The sequence below is a fragment of the Mandrillus leucophaeus genome, unplaced genomic scaffold (assembly GCF_000951045.1).
Source record: "Mandrillus leucophaeus isolate KB7577 unplaced genomic scaffold, Mleu.le_1.0 Scaffold257, whole genome shotgun sequence".
Classification (NCBI taxonomy): Eukaryota; Metazoa; Chordata; class Mammalia; order Primates; family Cercopithecidae; genus Mandrillus; species Mandrillus leucophaeus.
Genome location: NW_012102665.1, coordinates 2,285,881 through 2,304,146, shown reverse-complemented (window position 1 = coordinate 2,304,146; position 18,266 = coordinate 2,285,881). Strand labels below are relative to the sequence as shown.

The 18,266-nt window shown below is 36.1% G+C and overlaps 1 pseudogene across 1 annotated transcript; it reads left to right on the top strand.

Annotated features, from left to right (window-relative positions):
- Nucleotides 1-3,196: 3,196 nt before the first annotated feature.
- Nucleotides 3,197-3,947, top strand: LOC105542385 (annotated as a pseudogene). The gene has a single exon (XR_001006463.1). The product of XR_001006463.1 is annotated as an enhancer of rudimentary homolog pseudogene (transcript).
- Nucleotides 3,948-18,266: the final 14,319 nt, after the last annotated feature.

Sequence of the window (18,266 nt, the reverse complement as noted above, 5' to 3'; positions counted from 1 at the left end):
CGGCTCACTGCAACCTCTGCCTCCCAGGTTCAAGTGATTCTCCTGCCTCAGCCTCCCGAGTAGCTGGGACTACAGGCGTGTGCCATCACTCCTGGCTAATTTTTTGTACTTTTAGTAGAGATGAGTTTTCACCATGTTAGCCAGAATGGTCTCGATCTCCTGACTTCATGATCCACCCACCTTGGCCTCCCAACATGCTGGGATTACAGGCATGAGCCACCGCGCCCGGCCGAAGTCAGTATCTTAATTTAAAACCAGTGTTTGTGGTTCTGATTCAACTGCTACAGTTGCTCATGCAGTTTGAGAACAAAGGAATACACGTTCTGTTGCTATGACAGGATGACTAATAATAAAGAAAGATCTATTACTAACACAATAGTGGTCCAAGTCATGGAGAAAGTTTTGCAGATTGGAGTTAAATTTAATGCAATTTAATCTGATAATTTTTTTTAACTTACTGCTGAATATGGGTCCAGTCATTTACCAGAAAAGTCAGAAAGACAGGAATAAAAAAAACCAAAGGTATTTGGCAGGATAAATTATCAACTGGAACACAGGCTTTTAGTAATAGATCAGAACAACTTATGGAGAGAGTATCGGTTTCTCACAGCAGTCTTTTCATAGAAAACAATGGTCAGGTGCTATCAAACTGTCACCAAACATGATGACTCTGCCATACTGGGATGGAAGGCAAGCTTCAGAAACTACTGCCATGTTAAAAGATGAAGGTACTCCTAGTGATGGTGAAGAAGATAGCATTTTGGAAACAAACAAATTAACAAAGAAATTCAGTGACATTATGATATTGCAAATGCTTTCACCATGTTTGCTAGCGGGTTTTGGAGTATTTTCAGTGGGCATTATGTTAGATATAGAACAACGCTGAGAAATCTCAATGGTTTGAGACTTCAGGAGATGTTGGGATGAGGTCAATAAATTTTGCCTGTAGAATGGACATAGATCTTTGGGGATCAGAGCGTGGACTGTGGTAGACAGAATAGGCCATCCCCCAATGATGTCCATGCCCTAATCCCCAGAACCTATGAATATGTTGATGTGATTACTTTAAGGATTGGAAATGGGAACATTTTCCTGGATTGTCTGGATGAGTCCAGTAGAATCACAAGGTCCCTTATAAGAGGGAGGCAAAAGGGTCAGAGTAAGAGAGAAGATGTGATGATGGAAGCAAAGATCAGAGAGAGAGGTTTAAGATACTACACTGCCAACTCTGAAGATGGAGGTAGGGACCATGAGCCAAGGAATACAGGTGGCCTCTAGAAGTTGGGAAAGGCAAAGAAACAGTTTTCCCCTACAGCCTCCTGAAGGAATGCAGCCCTGCTGACACCTTAAATTTAGGACTTCTGATCTCTAAAACTGCAGTATAATAAATTTGTGTTGTTTTAAGTTACTAAGTTGGTGGTGACTTGCAATAGCAGTAATGGGAAATTAATACGAAGTGTTCAAAAAAGTTACAGAAGTTTTCATTTTAATTTCTGCACTTCTTGTTCTCCATGAAAACTTGGAAATGACATTGGCATCAAGATTAACCACTGCGGTAAATATAGGGAAGATGGATTCACCCGTTGAAAAGTAGAACCTAAGAATTGGCAGTTTGGCCTTAAAGCAGATTCCGGCAACTGTAGTGGGTTTTCTTGCAGCTGTAGCAGCAATTATTTTGGGCTGGATTCCAGAGGGAAAATAAAACTTTGATCATTCCATCATTTTGTGCTCTAACACAGAGAAAACTACCTTTCTTACATCTCTTCTGCAGAGAATAATAATAGTTTAGGTTATTGTTGGTTCAAAGAAGAATGGTATAAATTCTGTTAATGTCATTATAGCCATTGCTGCTAGCTAGTTTTGGCAACCTTACAACTATATTTTTATCTTGAATAAGTCAGAGTCTAATACTCCTGTCTTGAGACTTCTTACTATGTATTAGTTGACACCTTTTTCTCTGCCCTAACCCCCATCTGAATTGTAATGACTGCCAAACCTTCAACCACATTGGCAGTTCTCCAGTCGGTCTCAGAGCCTGCCGTAAGAGCCAGGATTGTAAGTGGCACTGGGCCTTACTCTGGAAACATTCGTATCTGACCCAACGTAATTAGGATTATTGCTATATGCTAATAATATTGGTTGTAATTGGGCGGCTGTTGATGCTAGCAGGATTTCTACCTAACTCAATTTGCGTAGCACCCACAAAACTCGTCTGAAGAACTCAAAGGTTGTTATTACCCATTTAGGACATTTCTGGCCCAGAAGTTAATAGGTCTGCTGAAGTTTTATTGATTTTAGTGATTTCAGGGCATTTTATTCCCTTACACTTTCACTTGTTAAAAAAAATCCTACTTCTTCAACTGTAATCTTCATAGAAATATACTTATTTGCTTCTGTGTCCAGGTATTTACCTTGTTATGAATTTCTGAGAGGATAGCCCATCACCTCTGAAAGCAACGTAAGAACCCTGATAGTTTCTTCATCCCATATCTTATGGAATTGGTTGATCTGCCCGGGTCAGCTTTATTAGCCTTAAGTGTTCATTTTCAGTGGTTTGTTAGAGACTGAGATCAAGATGTTAGGGACTCATAAATCCTGCTAAATCTTCTCAGATGATCAAGGAGAAAAATGTGCAGCTCCTTGCCAAAAATTTTAAGCCAATAATTTGTCTTTTGCCAGGAAAGATTTGGTTGGCCCAGATTAAATTAAATGACCTTCTATTCTTTAAAGAAAGGAATTGGTGTTGAACTAGAATGAATAGTATTTGTGATGCCTTTCATAATATAAATGATAATTTGACATTGACAAGTATACAAATTTCAATCTCTGCAATTAATTAAATGGGAAACGATACAGGATTTTGCAATGAATAATTTCGGAACCACACACATAGAAGAAATATACTTTATCATTGTTTAACTTGTAACGTTAGGAGAAATAGAACTCGGGTTTAACTTTCCTCATCTCACAGATATATTGTACTTCAAAGCAAACTATAAAAATAAGGAGGCCAAGCCAAGTTTTTTTACCTTCATGCCAACTGATGAATTTAACCATTGCTTATTCACTAACCTAAAAAATGTTCTGCTGAGAAAAAGATAAACTCTGTTTCACCTGCATCTATCAATTGCCATCAAAGACTTCATGGAAAGCTGCACTTCTAATTTTTTTTAAAATTGATACAGGGTTGAGCTGCAGCGAAGAGAGTTTGGCGCGATGTCTCACACCATTTTGCTGGTACAGCCTACTAAGAGGCCAGAAGGGAGAACTTATGCTGACTACGAATCTTTGAATGAATGCATGGAAGGTGTTTGTAAAATGTATGAAGAACATCTGAAAAGAATGAATCCCAACAGTCCCTCTATCACATATGACATCAGTCAGTTGTTTGATTTCATCGATGATCTGGCAGACCTCAGCTGCCTGGTTTACCGAGCTGATACCCAGACATACCAGCCTTATAACAAAGACTGGATTAAAGAGAAGATCTACGTGCTCCTTCGTCGGGAGGCCCCACAGGCTGGGAAATAATTGTGTTGGAAGCACTGGGGGGGTTGGGGTGGGCTTGGAACACAGGTGTGTACAGCGTGCTGTAGTGGAAGTTTTGTATCATAGTAATCCTGTTTCCACTTTGTTATACTCTAGCCAAGATTGACTGTATTGGATGAAATGTGAGGATCTTGTTCAATTGGAAACCCCCGTTACCCTCTCTTTTTTTCTTTTCTTTTTTTTTTTTACTTAAACATTTTTATGATGATTTAGATGAAAGTTGTTCTTCGTCAGTTAATGTTGGTTCCAGTCCTTCAACTGTTCATATCTACTTTATAACATTCATGTACTAACCCTTCTTCAAGATGGGGTGGGGGGTGGAAATGCAGTTTAGCCATGTCCTCAAGATAAAGTCTTGGTAAAAATAAATAAATGTCCTTTAGTTATAAAAAAAAAAATTGATACAGGGTCTTGCTTTGTCTCCTAGGCTGGAGTACAGTGGCATGATCATGGCTCACACAGTCTCAACCTTCTGGGCTCAAACAATCCTCCTGCCTCAGCCTCCCGAGTAGTTGGGACTACAGGCATGTTCCTCATGCCCAGATAATTTTTCATTTTATGTAGAGACAGAGTCTCACTCTGTTGCCCGGGCTGCTCTCCAACTCCTGGGTTCAAGAGATTCTTCTGCCTCAGCCTCCCAAAGTGCTGGGATTACAGGCATGAGCACCGTGCCTTGCCAAAAGCTGCACTTCAAATGTAGAATACCCTTGAGAGATCTTTAATTACAGCAAGGGGTCATTTTTGATTATTGAGTTGTAAAATTATGATTGATTTTTTCCCCTGAAAATTTTTAAGTAGTCAAAAACGGAAGATAACCTGAGCTGTGCTCATAGAGACAGTATGGCATGAGAAGTTGTGCATATGGGCATGAATGGATGCGTGTGTGCATGTTTTTAACAGAGAGAAAGAGATTAAAAATGTTGCTTTTGTTGTAAAATTAAACCTTGGATTGATGATAGCAAAGATCATAGTGCTATTGGAATAGCATCATTATGAAATTATTTCTTCACACTTCTCATTGGTACACTTTTGTCATTTGTCCAAAAATTTTGCTATTGGCCAGAATTTAATATTTGTTATCTGTGTAATCAATAGTTTCTTCTAATTAAAAAGAAACTATATCATTTAATATAACAAAGATATAAATAAGATTTATACTGAGCAAGTGATTTATTTGCTCTTGAAAGACGTCCATAAAACTCTTAGCTTACTCTTTTTTAAAAGAAAAATCGGTAGATATTCTTTATTATTGTACATGCCTACGAACATCATCTATATGCACATACTTGCTTCCAAACAGGGGTTCTATCATACACGTCTATGTTTTTCCAGTACCTTTTAAAAGAAGTCTAATCTATATTTTAAATACTTGAACCAACAAATTAATTGTTTAGTAGCTAGGCATTTTATATAATGCCTAGAGTTCATTACAGTAGAACTGTTTAGGTCCATTAACTAAATAAAGGAAAGAAAAAAATTGTGTTAACTTTTATTCTTGTGGTACAACTTTTGTGTTAGTGTTGGCATTATCTAAATAGTAGGTTATATTGAACAAAGTATTCCTGTTAAACTCTTTAAAATAAGGAAAATATGTTTTCAAGTTTATATTTTTGCTTATTTTTAAACTTTAAGTATTCCATTCTCTGTCTTGTAATGAAGCTTCTAAGGCAGAAAACAAATTTAATACTAATTTTTTTCCTGTAGAAATTTATGATGTTGCATAGTAAACATTCTTATAAAATAGTAATGCAGTTTAAGTTAATGAATATTTATCTTTTTGCTTAATAGATTTCTGTTTTTGAACAGCTTTGGATTTATAGTAAAATTGAGAAGAAAATTCGGAGCTCTTTCATGTCCCTTTCCCCCACACATGTGCAACCTTCCCCACTACCAGCATCCCTCACCAGTGCAATACATTGGTTACAACTGATGAACCTACACTGACACATTGAAGTCGTCCAAAGTCTGTAGTTTATTCTGCGGTTCACTCTTGTCACTGCACATTCTATGGATTTAGACAAATGTGTAATAACATGTATCCACTATTACAGTATCATACAGAGTAGTTTGACTGCCTTAAACATCCTCTATTCTCCATTCATTCATCCCTAACTCATGACAACCATTGTCTTTTTACTATTACCGTAGTTTTGGCTTTTCCGAAATGTCATACTATTGAAACCATACCGTGTGTAGCCTTTTCAGATTGGTGTCCTTCACTTAGTAATATGCATTTAAGGTTCTTTCATGTATTTTCATGATTTAATAGCTCATTTATTCTTAGCATTGAATTTTGCCTGGGTGTACTACACTTTATCCATTCACGTACTGAAGGACATCTTGATTGCTTTTACGTTTTGACAATTATAAGCAAAGCTTCCATAAATATCTGTGTATAGGTTTTAATGTAGATATGTGTTTCAACTCATCTAGGTAAGTATCAAGAAATATTATTGCTGAATTGTATGGTAAGAGTATGTTAAATTTTTTAAGAAATTGCCAAACTGTCTTCCAATGGCTGTACCATTTGCATTCCCACCAGCAATGAATGTGAGTTCCTGTTGCTCCACATTCTCACCAGCATTTGGTGTTGTCAGTTTTTTGGATTTTGGCCATTCTGATAGGTATACAATGATACAAGTTTATTATCTCTTATCTGAAATGCTTGAGACTAAAAGTGTTTCAGATTTTGGACCCTTTTTGGATCCTGGAATGTTTGCATATACATAATGAGATATTCTGGGGATGGCACTCAAGTCTAATCAAGAAATTTATTTATATTCCATATACACCTTATACACATAGCCAGAGGGCAATTTTATGCAAACTTTTAAATAATTTTTTGCATGAAACAAAGTTTGTGTACACTGAACCAGCAGAAAGCAAAGGTGTCACTATCTCAGCCATCCATGTGGGCAACCTGTGGTACTATCTCAGCCATGATGTAAACAGCAGTTTATTTTTCTGTTTCTTCAGGTCATTTAGAGTGGTTATTCCATTGTTGTTTCAATTTGAAATATCCTAATAACATAGGATGTCCAATATTTTTTCATATGTTTATTAACCATCTGCATATCTTCTCTAGTGAATATATATTCAGATCTTCTGCCCATTTTAAAAATGGGTTCTTTGGTTTCTTATTGTTGAGTTTGAAGAGTTCTATGTCTATTTTAGATAACAGTCCTTCATCAGATGTGCGTTTTGCAAACATGTTCTCCTGGTCTTTGCTGCTTCTCTCATTCCCTTATCAAAACTTTTGCAGAGCAGAAGTTTTCAATTATAATAGAGTCCAGATTGTCAATGATTTCTTTCATGCATTGTGCCTTTGATGTAGTATTTTTAAAGTCTTCATCATGCACAAAGTCATCTGGATTTTCTTCTATATTATCTTCTAGTAGTTTTATAGTTTTGCATTTTACATTTGGATCAATGGTCCAAAGAGTGTAAAGTCTTTGTGTGGATTCATTCTTTTTACATGTTGATGTCCAGTTGTTCCCGCACCATTTATTGAAAAGACTATCTTTTCTCTACCATATTGCCTTTGCTTCTTTGTCAAAGTTTAGTTGACTTTATTTATGTGGGTCTATTTTGGGGCTCTCCATTCTGCTCCACTGACGCATTTGTCTAATATTTTGCCAGTACCACACCATTTTGATATCTGCTGCTTTGCAGTAGGTCTTAAAGTCAAGTAATGTCAGCCTTACAACTTTGTTCTTCTCTTTCAGCATTTTGTTGGCTACTCTGAGTCTTTTGCCTCTCCTTTTGTACTTTAAATCAGTTTTAAATGTCCACAAAGTAACTTGCTGAGACTTTGCTTGAATTGCATTGATTCTATAGCTCAAGTTGGGAAGAACTGGCATTTTGACAATATTGAGTATTTCTATGCATAAATGTGGAACGTCTCTCCATCTATTTATTCTTTGACTTCTTTCATCAGAGTTTTGTAGTTTTCCTCATACAAATCTTACAATACTTTGTTAGATTTATACTTAAGTATTTTATTTTAAGTGTCCTAAATAAATGGTATTATGTTTTTAACTTCAAATTCCTATCATTTATTGCCTGTATACAGAAAAATAATTGACTTATATATATTAATCTTGTATCCTACTATCTTAATATAATGTCTTATTAATTTCAAGAATTTGTTTTGTTTTGTCAATTCTTTTGGATTATCTACACTGAAAATTATGTAATCTTCAAACAAAGAACAGTTTTATTTTTTCCTTTCCAATCAGTATACTTTTTATTTTATTTTATTTTCTGATAACATTCGCTAAGGTTTCCAGTATGGTGTTGTAAAGGGCAGGGGAGAGGAGATATCCTTGCTTTGTTTCTGATCTTGGCAGGAAAACTTCTTGTTTCCTACCATTAAGTAAGTACTTAATATTAAGCACCATTAAACAGCTATAGGCTTTTGTGACTGTTCTTTATCAACATGAGGAAGTTCCTTTCTATTCCAAGTTTGTGGAGCATTTTTATTATGAATGGGTGTTGAATTTCATCAAATATCTTTTCTGCATCTATTAACATGATCATGTGATTAATATGCTTTAGTCTGTTGATGGTTTGTATTAATTAACTTCTGAACGTTAATCTTGGGATAAACTCCACTTGGTTGCGGTCAACAGTTCTTTTTATAGTTATACTTACCCAATAATAGTTCATTGTTTGATTCAATTTGCTAATAATTTGTTGAGAATTTTTGCATCTATGTTGAGAAGAGATTTTTTTCTGAAAAGTAATACTGGCCTCATTGAGTTAGTTAGTTAATATTCCCACTGCATCCATCTTCTAGAAGAGAATGTAGAGAATTGGTATAATTTCTTCCTTAAATATTGGTAAAATTCACCAATAAATTCATCTAGGCCTAGTGTTTTCTGCTTTGGAAAATTAATAATTATTGATTCTTTAGTAGATATAGACCTGTTCACACTGCATATTTTTTTCTTGTGTGACTAACAGATTATGTCTTTCAAAAAAATTGGTTAATTTCATCTAAGTTATCAAATTTGACATCAGGCATAGAGTTGTTTATAGTATTCTTTATTGTCCTTTGATGTCTATGGGATTTATAGTGTTATTACCCCTTGCATTTCTGGCAGTAATTTGTGTATTTTAGTTATCACAGGTAGACACATCAATTTTATTGATCTTCTCAAAAACCCAGCTTTTGGTTACACTGATTTTCTCTATTGACTTCCTGTTTTCAGTTTATTTGACTACTGCTCTAATTTTTATTATTTATTTTCTTCTGCTTATTTGGGATTTAATCTGTTCTTCTTTTTCTAGTTTCCTATAGTGGAAGCTTAAATTATTCATTTTAGACTTTTCTTCTTTTTTAATATATGCATTCAATGCTATAAATTTCCTTCTAAGCACTGATTTAGCTACATCCCACAAATTTTGGTAAGTTGTATTTTCATCTAGTTCAAAGTATTTTGTTTCTCTTGCAATTTCTTCTTTGATGCATGTGCTGTTACAAGTATGCTGTTTAATCTCCAAGTATTTGGGGATTTTCCAAATATTTTTCTGTTATTGATTTCTAGTTTAATTCCATTGTCATCTGAGACAACACATTGGATGATTTCTATTCTTTTAAACTTGCCAAGGTGTGTTTATGTTCCAGAATGTGGTCTGCCTTGGCAAATGTCTCATGGAAGCTTGAGAAGAATGTGTATTCTCCTGTTGTTAGATCAGGTAGTCAGCATATTTCAATGTCAACTATCTTCACTGATTCAGAAAATTTATGTTTAAAGAGATTATGGATATGGTTGGATTAATGTCTACCATGTTTATTACTATTTTCCTGTTTTAAAATTATACTTTAAGGTCTGGGATACATGTGTAGAACGTGCAAGTTTGTTACAAAGTTATGCACGTGCCATGGTGGTTTGCTGCACCCATCAACCCGTCATCTACATTAGGTATTTCTCTTAATGCTATCCCTCCCCTAGCCCCCCACCCCCGCCCAGGCCCGGTGTGTTCTCATTGTTCAAATCCCACTTTTGAGTGAGAACATGCAGTGTTTGGTTTCCTGTCCTTGTGTTAGTTTGCTGAGAATGATGGTTTCCAGCTTCATCCATGCTGCCTCATGAACATAAGCTCCGATGTGTTTGAAAGGACTTGTACACAACAAAACACATTTTTATCTTTATTGTTCAGCAGTTACTTCAGAAACCAATGACAAAAGGCCAAATACTTTAACAAAATATGTTCTTATTCCTCTAGTCACGTAGAAAATATGGCTTACAGAAGCTGACAGCCAGGAATTGTGGATAAAAACCAAAATATATCCACAATAGTATCACATCCTAGAGTTTGCAATGTGCACTTACATCTAGTTCAAGTTCACCTTCAAATAACACTATACTGCTTCACAGGTAGTGTGAGTACCTTATAATAACAAAATTTCCTAATTCTTTCCTCCTGCCCCTTGACTCATTGCTGTTACTCATTTCATTTATACATCAAATATTATAATCATTGAATACATTGTTACTACTATTATTCTGACCAAACTCTTACGTTAGATCAATTAAGCATAAAAAATCAAAGTTTTTTATTTTGTCCTTACTTATTCCTTCTCCATTGCTTTTCATATGTTTATGCAGATTCAAATTTCTGACCTATATCATTTTCCTTTTTCTGAAGAACTTTTTTTAAACATTTCTTGCAAGGCAGGTCTACTAGTAATAAATTCCCCCAATTTTTGCCTTTCTGAGAAAGTCTTCGGATCTCCTTCACATTTGACAGATAATTTCACAGATAACATAATTCTAGGTTGGTAGAATATTTTTCTCTATATATATTTTAAATATTTCATTTCACTATTTTCTTGCTTGCATGATTCTTACATTTGCTCCTGTATACATAGGTAGATTTTTTCCCATCTGGCATCTTTCAAGATTTCTTCTTTATCTCTGATTTTCTGTTATTTGAAAACGATATGCCTAGGTGTCATTTTTGGGACATTTGCCCTGCTTGCATTCTATAAGCTTCCTGAATATGGCCTCAATTTGGGATTATTCTAAGTTGTTATTGCTTCAAATACTGCTCTGTTCTTTCCTCCTTTCTTCTGGTACTCCCATTACATGTATGTTACACCTTTTTTAGTTGTTCCACAGCTTTTAGATATTCTGTTCCTTTTTTGTTTTAGCTTCTTTTCCTGTTACTTTTAGTTTTGAAAGTTTTGATTGGCATATCTACAATATCAGAGATTCTTTCCTCAGCTGTGTATAGTCTACTAGTAAGGCCATCAAAAAGCATTTTTCATTTCCGCTACATTTTACATTTTAAAGCATAACTTTGCAAATATCAACATAAGCACTCTTTGATTTCAGGGAAAGACACTATGAAATAGCAAAACGCAACAAAACCTCCCCCTTGGTATCCAGTAACATTTAATGAAGCTAGTTATATGCAGGTAAACTCTTCTAAGTCAGGTAAGAAAGCATTCAACACTAAATATCCCAGTCAAAAGAAACACAGACTTGCTTCACTAAGTGCCAGACTCAAAGTGGAGATTTGATCAATGCAGGGAGACTGTTAAAGGTGTAGCATTCCGCAAATGACACACAACCATATGTCACATAATGATGTTTTGGTCAACGACAAAACACATATAGGATGGTGGTTCCATAAGATTATAATACCACATTTAAATACTTACACTTGTGTTCTAATTGCCTGCAGTATCCAGTAGAGTAACATGCAGTGCAGGTTTGTAGCCTGGAGTAACAGGTTATCCCACATCACCTAAGTGTGTAGAAGGCTATACCATCTAGATGTGTATAAGTGCACTCTGTGATGTTCACATGGCCATGACATCACCTAGCTGTATTGTAATGTACACTGCATTCAGATTCAGTCTAAGAGAGGTGGTGCCAGGAGGTGACCTAGAGAACAGATTCCATGATGGGATTTAAGGGCAGGTCACTCACTGGCAGGCTGGCATTAAGGACACCATCTCTAGTGGTTGGCAGAGTCTGCATAGCCTCTGGCACGCTGTAGTGGGATGATTGTTCATTTTTTCACTGGTGTTGAAATGGGATGGCATACCAGTAAAAGGGGACACACTGGCTGATGCAATGTCTTGCCCTTGAGAGGAGTGAGGGAAAGGATGAGTGTAAGGACTAGGGGATTGCACTGATGTGGGGAGTACCATCGATTCTTTGAAGAGAAATCATAATAGAGACGGAAAATCAGTAAATACTTTACAGTAACAGAGGGGGCCCTTGGTAGTATTTAGTAAAACCCAGCAGCTGAGGGATAGAGTAAATAACCAAGCTCAGGACTTCATTATAAAAACAGCAGAGCTTCAGAGAATGTTGAATTATCAGCCTGTCAAGTCCCCTACACTAAGGTCAGAACTCCAGTAATGAATGAAAAAACAGTGAAAGTTAGGATGGGAATATCATATGGATGCAATTCAGAATTTCAAATTCCCAGATTCTTGTGGGCCCACTGGCCCTGCAGAAGTGGCCCACTTGCCCTGGTCAGAAGATGACTGTCCCAGTAGTGTGAGGATCATGCAGAGGCCTCAATTTGAGGCAGATTCCTTATGAGACATTCTTGCGTCCTCTCAGGATAAGCCCCTACCTTCTCTCTTGGCAACCATACCATTAACAAGGATCAAATTCCAGAAGACCAACAGGGCATGTGAAGGCCTGTCAAGGAAAGAGAGGGATAAAATGCCAAAGGGGCCACATAATCCAACTAACATGAACCTTCAGGATTTGGGAGAGCATCAATAAGATTGTCTGGTGAGAGTGTTTCCTCAAGGGGAGTGGATCTTACAGGTGGGTAAGGGATGGTAATGCACAAATCTTCTGAGGGTTGCTGGACATGGTATCTGAGTTGGCATTGACAGGCAAAGACCCAAAGGACACCATGGCCCCTTTTGCAGAGTAGACACGTAGAAGGGTCACATCATGATTGGAAGTATCAGGTCCAGCTCACAGTAGGTTCACTGGGTCCACAGACACACCCACACCATTTACCCAGCCCTCAATATATCATTGTGATGGACTCAACTTGGCAGGATCAAAACATTTTGTTTCCTATTTACGGCGCTTCAGTCGGCACCACTGAGAATGTTTAGAGCATGAAGATGCTTTTAATGATTCCGTGCTAAAAAATAGAACTTTACTTATTTCCACATGTAATGCAGGCTGCTTACTGAAATTTTCTTGCAATTTTCATGCTACAAATGGAAGGTAAATATTATATCTAAGCCACCACTCCCTCAAAAAAGAACAAACAGTAATACGTTTTATAAGAAATCATGGCAGATTGGAACATAGGAGAAATTTCTTTGGTATTGCTCCATTTAGTAGCTAGTGAATAAAATTTATTGAAGGGAGTTTTGGAACGCTTTGAAACGAATTCCACAAAATAAAAGTAGAAAAATATTTATTTTAAAATATGACTCTGAATTGCTAAAGAATACATTTTTATCTCTTTGCAATAAATTAATCATTTGGTTCATTCAGATCCAGAAGCCAATATACAGAAGCAAAGAGGTAAATCTTAACGTACCTGTACATATTTAAAGCTCTTTGAAATATTTCAAACTGTAAAGCATATTGATATCACCAGTGAAACAGGTCCTAGTTACCTGAGATTGTGTCCAACATCACAAATTGTTTAAGCCAGTTAAAACAAAAGCCCTTTATGTAATAAACAAAAAACTTAAAACATTTAATTAAATTTTTGAAAATTATCTAATTGAAATATAAACATATTAATTAACCAAAACTACTTCTGTTCAATCTGAATAGACTGTATGTCAGGCACATATTATTTCAAATATTTAATTTTGCTTATATTAAATGTGTGGAAATTTGGGGAAGGTCAGGATTAAAAAGTATTCTCCTAGTTACAAGACAGAAAATTGAAGCAATTTACCATTGTCTCTGAGAGGTTTTATCAGTTTGAGAAATCACTTTATTTCTAATAAACTTGTTTCTCTACTTTTAGAGGGCTTCTCCTTTTACCGTCTCAACAAAATTCCTTTTGTTTAAGAGTCATTCCATGCAAATGTATAAATTTTCCTTAGATGACCTCTAAACAACACCAATAAAAATTTATTCATTTAATAAGTATTTAAAAATAACTCCCTAAATTAAAAAATACTGAGTATTGAAAAATTAAAACCACCTAGTCAGCCACAATGAATCTAGAATTTTTTTTGTTCTTACAGATTTTTTCTAATGTTAATAAAGAACTTTAACTTTAAATTGTCTTTAATCTTAAGAGGACTTTCATTTTCCTTTACTAAAAGGCTGTCATTTGCATTCAGTAAAATATTGACTATTTTCCTTTGTAAGAGCTTATCATGTAAAATAAATAAAATTATAGCCAACTATCAGGAGGGTGGAGGATTATGTAAGTTCTTTAGCCCTTTCTCTGAAACTAAATTATTGCACACAAATTTCCTTAAATTTTTTTTCTCTTCTTCTACTTCTACTTTTACTTTCAGCCAAAGGCCAGACTCATTCTTCCACCTGAAACAACTAAAAAGCTGAATAAATAAATGAAAATTTTTTTTGTATATTAGATACAAGGCACTGAGTGATGTAAAATGAACGAGGTGAGCCCTACCCTTGCCCCAGCTGACTTCCTAGAGGCAATTTCCAGGCAGCAATACCTCAGAAGGAGCCCAGCAGTCTGCTGGATTTGGGGAGAAGGAGCCAGGAACATAGAGGGGCCAAGGTGGTCAGAGTTTGCATGACAAAGATGGGAGAGGAGAGAGCCGCATGGAGACAGCACTCTGGGGGTCTTCATCTGAGCACTTACCAACCATTGACTGTGTGTGAGGAAACCACTGACAGCTGGGGAAAGCAGCACCCCAAAGAGCAGAAGGAACAATTCCTGAAACTCACACAGGCCTAGGAATGGCTCATGCTCCCACCAGTCAGGGTGTAAAACTTCACAATTCATGGAGCATCAGGTAGAACACTCAGAAGGATATTTGACTCACAAAGCTTAAAAGGGAGCCTTGAAAATATCTAATTGTTTCTAAAACAAAGTTCAAGGATATTTATAGAAATATAAGACTATCCAATGCCCAACAAGATGAATTTCACAATTTCTCGGATCTCAGTCAAATATTTCCAGGCATGCAAAGAAGCAGAAAATGTAATCCATAATAAACAGAGCAATCAATTAATAGAAACAGACCAATAAATGATAGAATTAAGAGACTAGGGCATTAAAAAGTTATTATATTAGACAGGCATGGAATGGTGGTTGTGAGGGACTGGAGGGATGGGGAATGGGGTTATTGTTTAATGGGTATAGAGTTCCAGTTTTATAAGATGAAAAGATTTACAGAGTTGGATGATGGTGATAGTTGCACAATATTATAAATGTATATAATACCATTGAACTGTACACTTAAAAGTGGTTAAGACAGTAAATTTTATGTGATGGGTATTTCAACACAGTAAAAGTTTGGAAAAAAATTTTATATCTATATTCCATATGTTAAAGAAGGTAAAAGAAATATTAAGGATGTTAAGTAGGAACATAGAAGATATACAATATTCCCAGTTGAAATTCTGGTAAAAACACAATGTCTGAGATGAAAAATATACTGAATGGGATAAACAGCAGAATAGATGCTGCAGAACAAAAGATTAGTAAATGCAAATACATTTAAAACAATAAATAGCAAGAAAACCTGCCAGAATGTTGAAACACAGAAAGAAAAAACACTGAAGAATAAATCTATAGAGCATCATTGAGCTATGGGATAACTTTAGATGTGCTACTATACATGTACTTTGAATCCTTGTGGAAGAGCTCACAGAAAAAAATATTTGAAAAAATAATGGTTTAAAATTTTCCAGATTGTCTCAAACCTATATGTCCACAGATACAAGAAGCTCAATGGAAACCCAAATATGAGACCTACACATGTTATAATCAAATTTCTAAAACCAATTATTAAAAAATTCAGGTTTGTTAAAATTATTTTTATATTACAACCACATTGCATTAGAGTTTTCCTTACCTATACATTTTGTATACATGAAATAAAGTCTATAAACAACCCTTCATATTGCAAGCATTACTTTATAAATTTGAGATATGGATAGACTAGAAAATAAACATGATTTAGATTATGGTCAATTTATCACCAATTCATTAATGTTGCCATTTTCCTGGAAAAAACCTTTTATGGACACCCTATACGTTTAAAAAACTCTCTTCTTCTTTAAGGTTAAAGAGCCCCTTAGCACTATGTAAATCTGCATCTGAATCACATCAATCGTTTAACGGTGATTTTTTGTGGGTTGGAGTTTTGGGTTTGCTTACTGGTTTTTTATTTAAAGAAAAAGAAAAAAAAAACAGATAAGTGCTTTCTTATCTAAAAAAGAGTGGAGTAAAACAAAAATCAAAGGTAATTAGTGAATTTAGAGAAAAAATTCAAGTAGTAAAAAGGTAAAAATTCACAAAACAACTTACAGGAGGCCTACATAGATACTAGAGAATGATTTCATATGATACCAATTTACTGATTAAGTCTGGGCAAATATTTTCAATATTATGTGGTTAAATAGAGAAAGGAACAGATGCATCTAATATGAAAACCACATTAACAACAGCTATTGTTTTCATGCATCCCGTATGGCAAGTCCTTTCTCTACTTTATATTTATCCTAATACAACCATATCATATGTGAGTTACTACTTATTAGTCCTATTATTACAAAAGTGAAGACCAAGATTTTGAGAAATTACCACTTACGCCAAAATGTAAAGCCATGCAGCATATGAAGCAACACCAAATATGAGGCACACAGCAGGGAAAGCCATAACCCATCTTTCCAATGAGATCTAAAACTCATCCAGTCTCATTCTTGAATGTCTCAAGTCCTCAGAGAGTCTCTCTGACAACCCTATATTTGTAGCTTCCTCCCCACCACCCAAAGGAATTTTTTATTATTGTTCCCCATAATTTGAAATTATTTCTGTATATGTTTACTTGTTCATTATCTCAGTGATTTAAGTTCTGTGAAGAAAGAGTTACAACGCTTTCCTCTTTATCACTCACTGCTGTATATTCAGTACAAACAACAACAACAATAACAATAACTTTATGGCATTACATTTAGGATTAAGTAAGTACTTCTGTATTTACATCATCCAGAAGGAGGATGGAGTATGAAGTAGAAGACTCCATTTGTGTCACTTTGATGAAAACAACAATAAAATAAGAAAGTCGAAATATATTTACTGTGATAAGAACAGCAAGATATTTTTAATTACAACCAATTTGAGGCTGGGCATGGTGGCTCATGCCTGTAATCCCAGCACTTTGGGAGGCCAAGGAGGGCAGATCACAAGGTCAGGAGATCAAGACCATCCTGGCTAACATGGTGAAACCCTGTCTTTACTAAAAAAAATACAAAAAATTAGCCAGGCATGGTGGCAGGCGCCTGTAGTCCCAGCTACTCGGGAGGCTGAGGCAGGAGAATGGTGTGAACCCAGGAGGCAGAGGTTGCAGGGAGCTGAGATTGCACCACTGTGCTCCAGCCTGGGTGACAAAGTGAGACTCTGTCTCAAAAAAAAAAAAATTAATTATCATTCAAGATTACTATACAGCAGGCTTTCCATTAAAAGTAGCCTACTTTAGCGGTGTCGACGAAAAGAGTCAAACTCTGTAAAATATTTTAAGAGATTTATTCTGAGCCAAATGTGAGTGACCATGGCCTATGACACAGCCCTCAGGAGGTCCCAAGAACATGTGCCCAAGGTGGTCAGGGTGCAGCTTGGTTTTATATACTTTTAGGGAGGCATAAGACATCAATCAAATCCACTTAAGAAATAGATTGATTTGGTTTAGAAAGGCAGGAGAACTCAAAGTGGGGTCTTCCAGGCTATAGGTAAATTTAAACATTTTCTGATGAACAATTGGTTGAGTTTATTGGGGGAACCGGTCCCCCATATTTCAACGTAGGTTCTTTCTCTTTTCCATAAGTGTCAGCTGGCTGAGAAATAAAGAGAGACAGTATAAAGAGAGGAATTTTACAGCTGAGCTGCCAGGGGTGATATCACATATAGGTAGGACCGTGATGCCCACCCGAGTCTCAGACCAGCAAGTTTTTATTAAGAGTCTCAAAAGGGGAAGGGGTGTAAGAACAGAGAGTAGGTACAAAGATCACATGCTTCAAAGTACAAAAAGCAGAACTACTAATAAGGGTCTAACAAAGATCACATGCTTCTGAGGGAACAGGACAAAGGGAAAAAGCACAACCACTGATAAGAGTCTATGTTCAGCGGTACACGTATTGTCTTGATAAACATCTTAAACAACAGAAAACAGGGTTTGAGAGCAGAGAACCAGTCTGACCACAAATTTACCAGGGCGGAGTTTTTCCCCACCCTAGTAAGCCTGAGGGTTCTGCAGGAGACCAGGGCATATCTCAGTCCTTATCTCAACCGCATAAGACAGACATTCCCAGAGTGGCCATTTATAGACCTCCCCCCAGGAATACATTCCTTTCCCAGGATATTAATATTAATTTTCCTTGCTAGGAAAAGAATTTAGCGATATCTCTCCTACTTGCACGTCAATTTATAGGCTCTCTGCAAGAAGAAAAATATGGCTCTTTTTGCCCCCTTGCAGGCAGTCAGACCTTATGGTTGTCTTCCCTTGTTCCCTAAAAATCGCTGTTATTCTGTTCTTTTTCAAGGTGCACTGATTT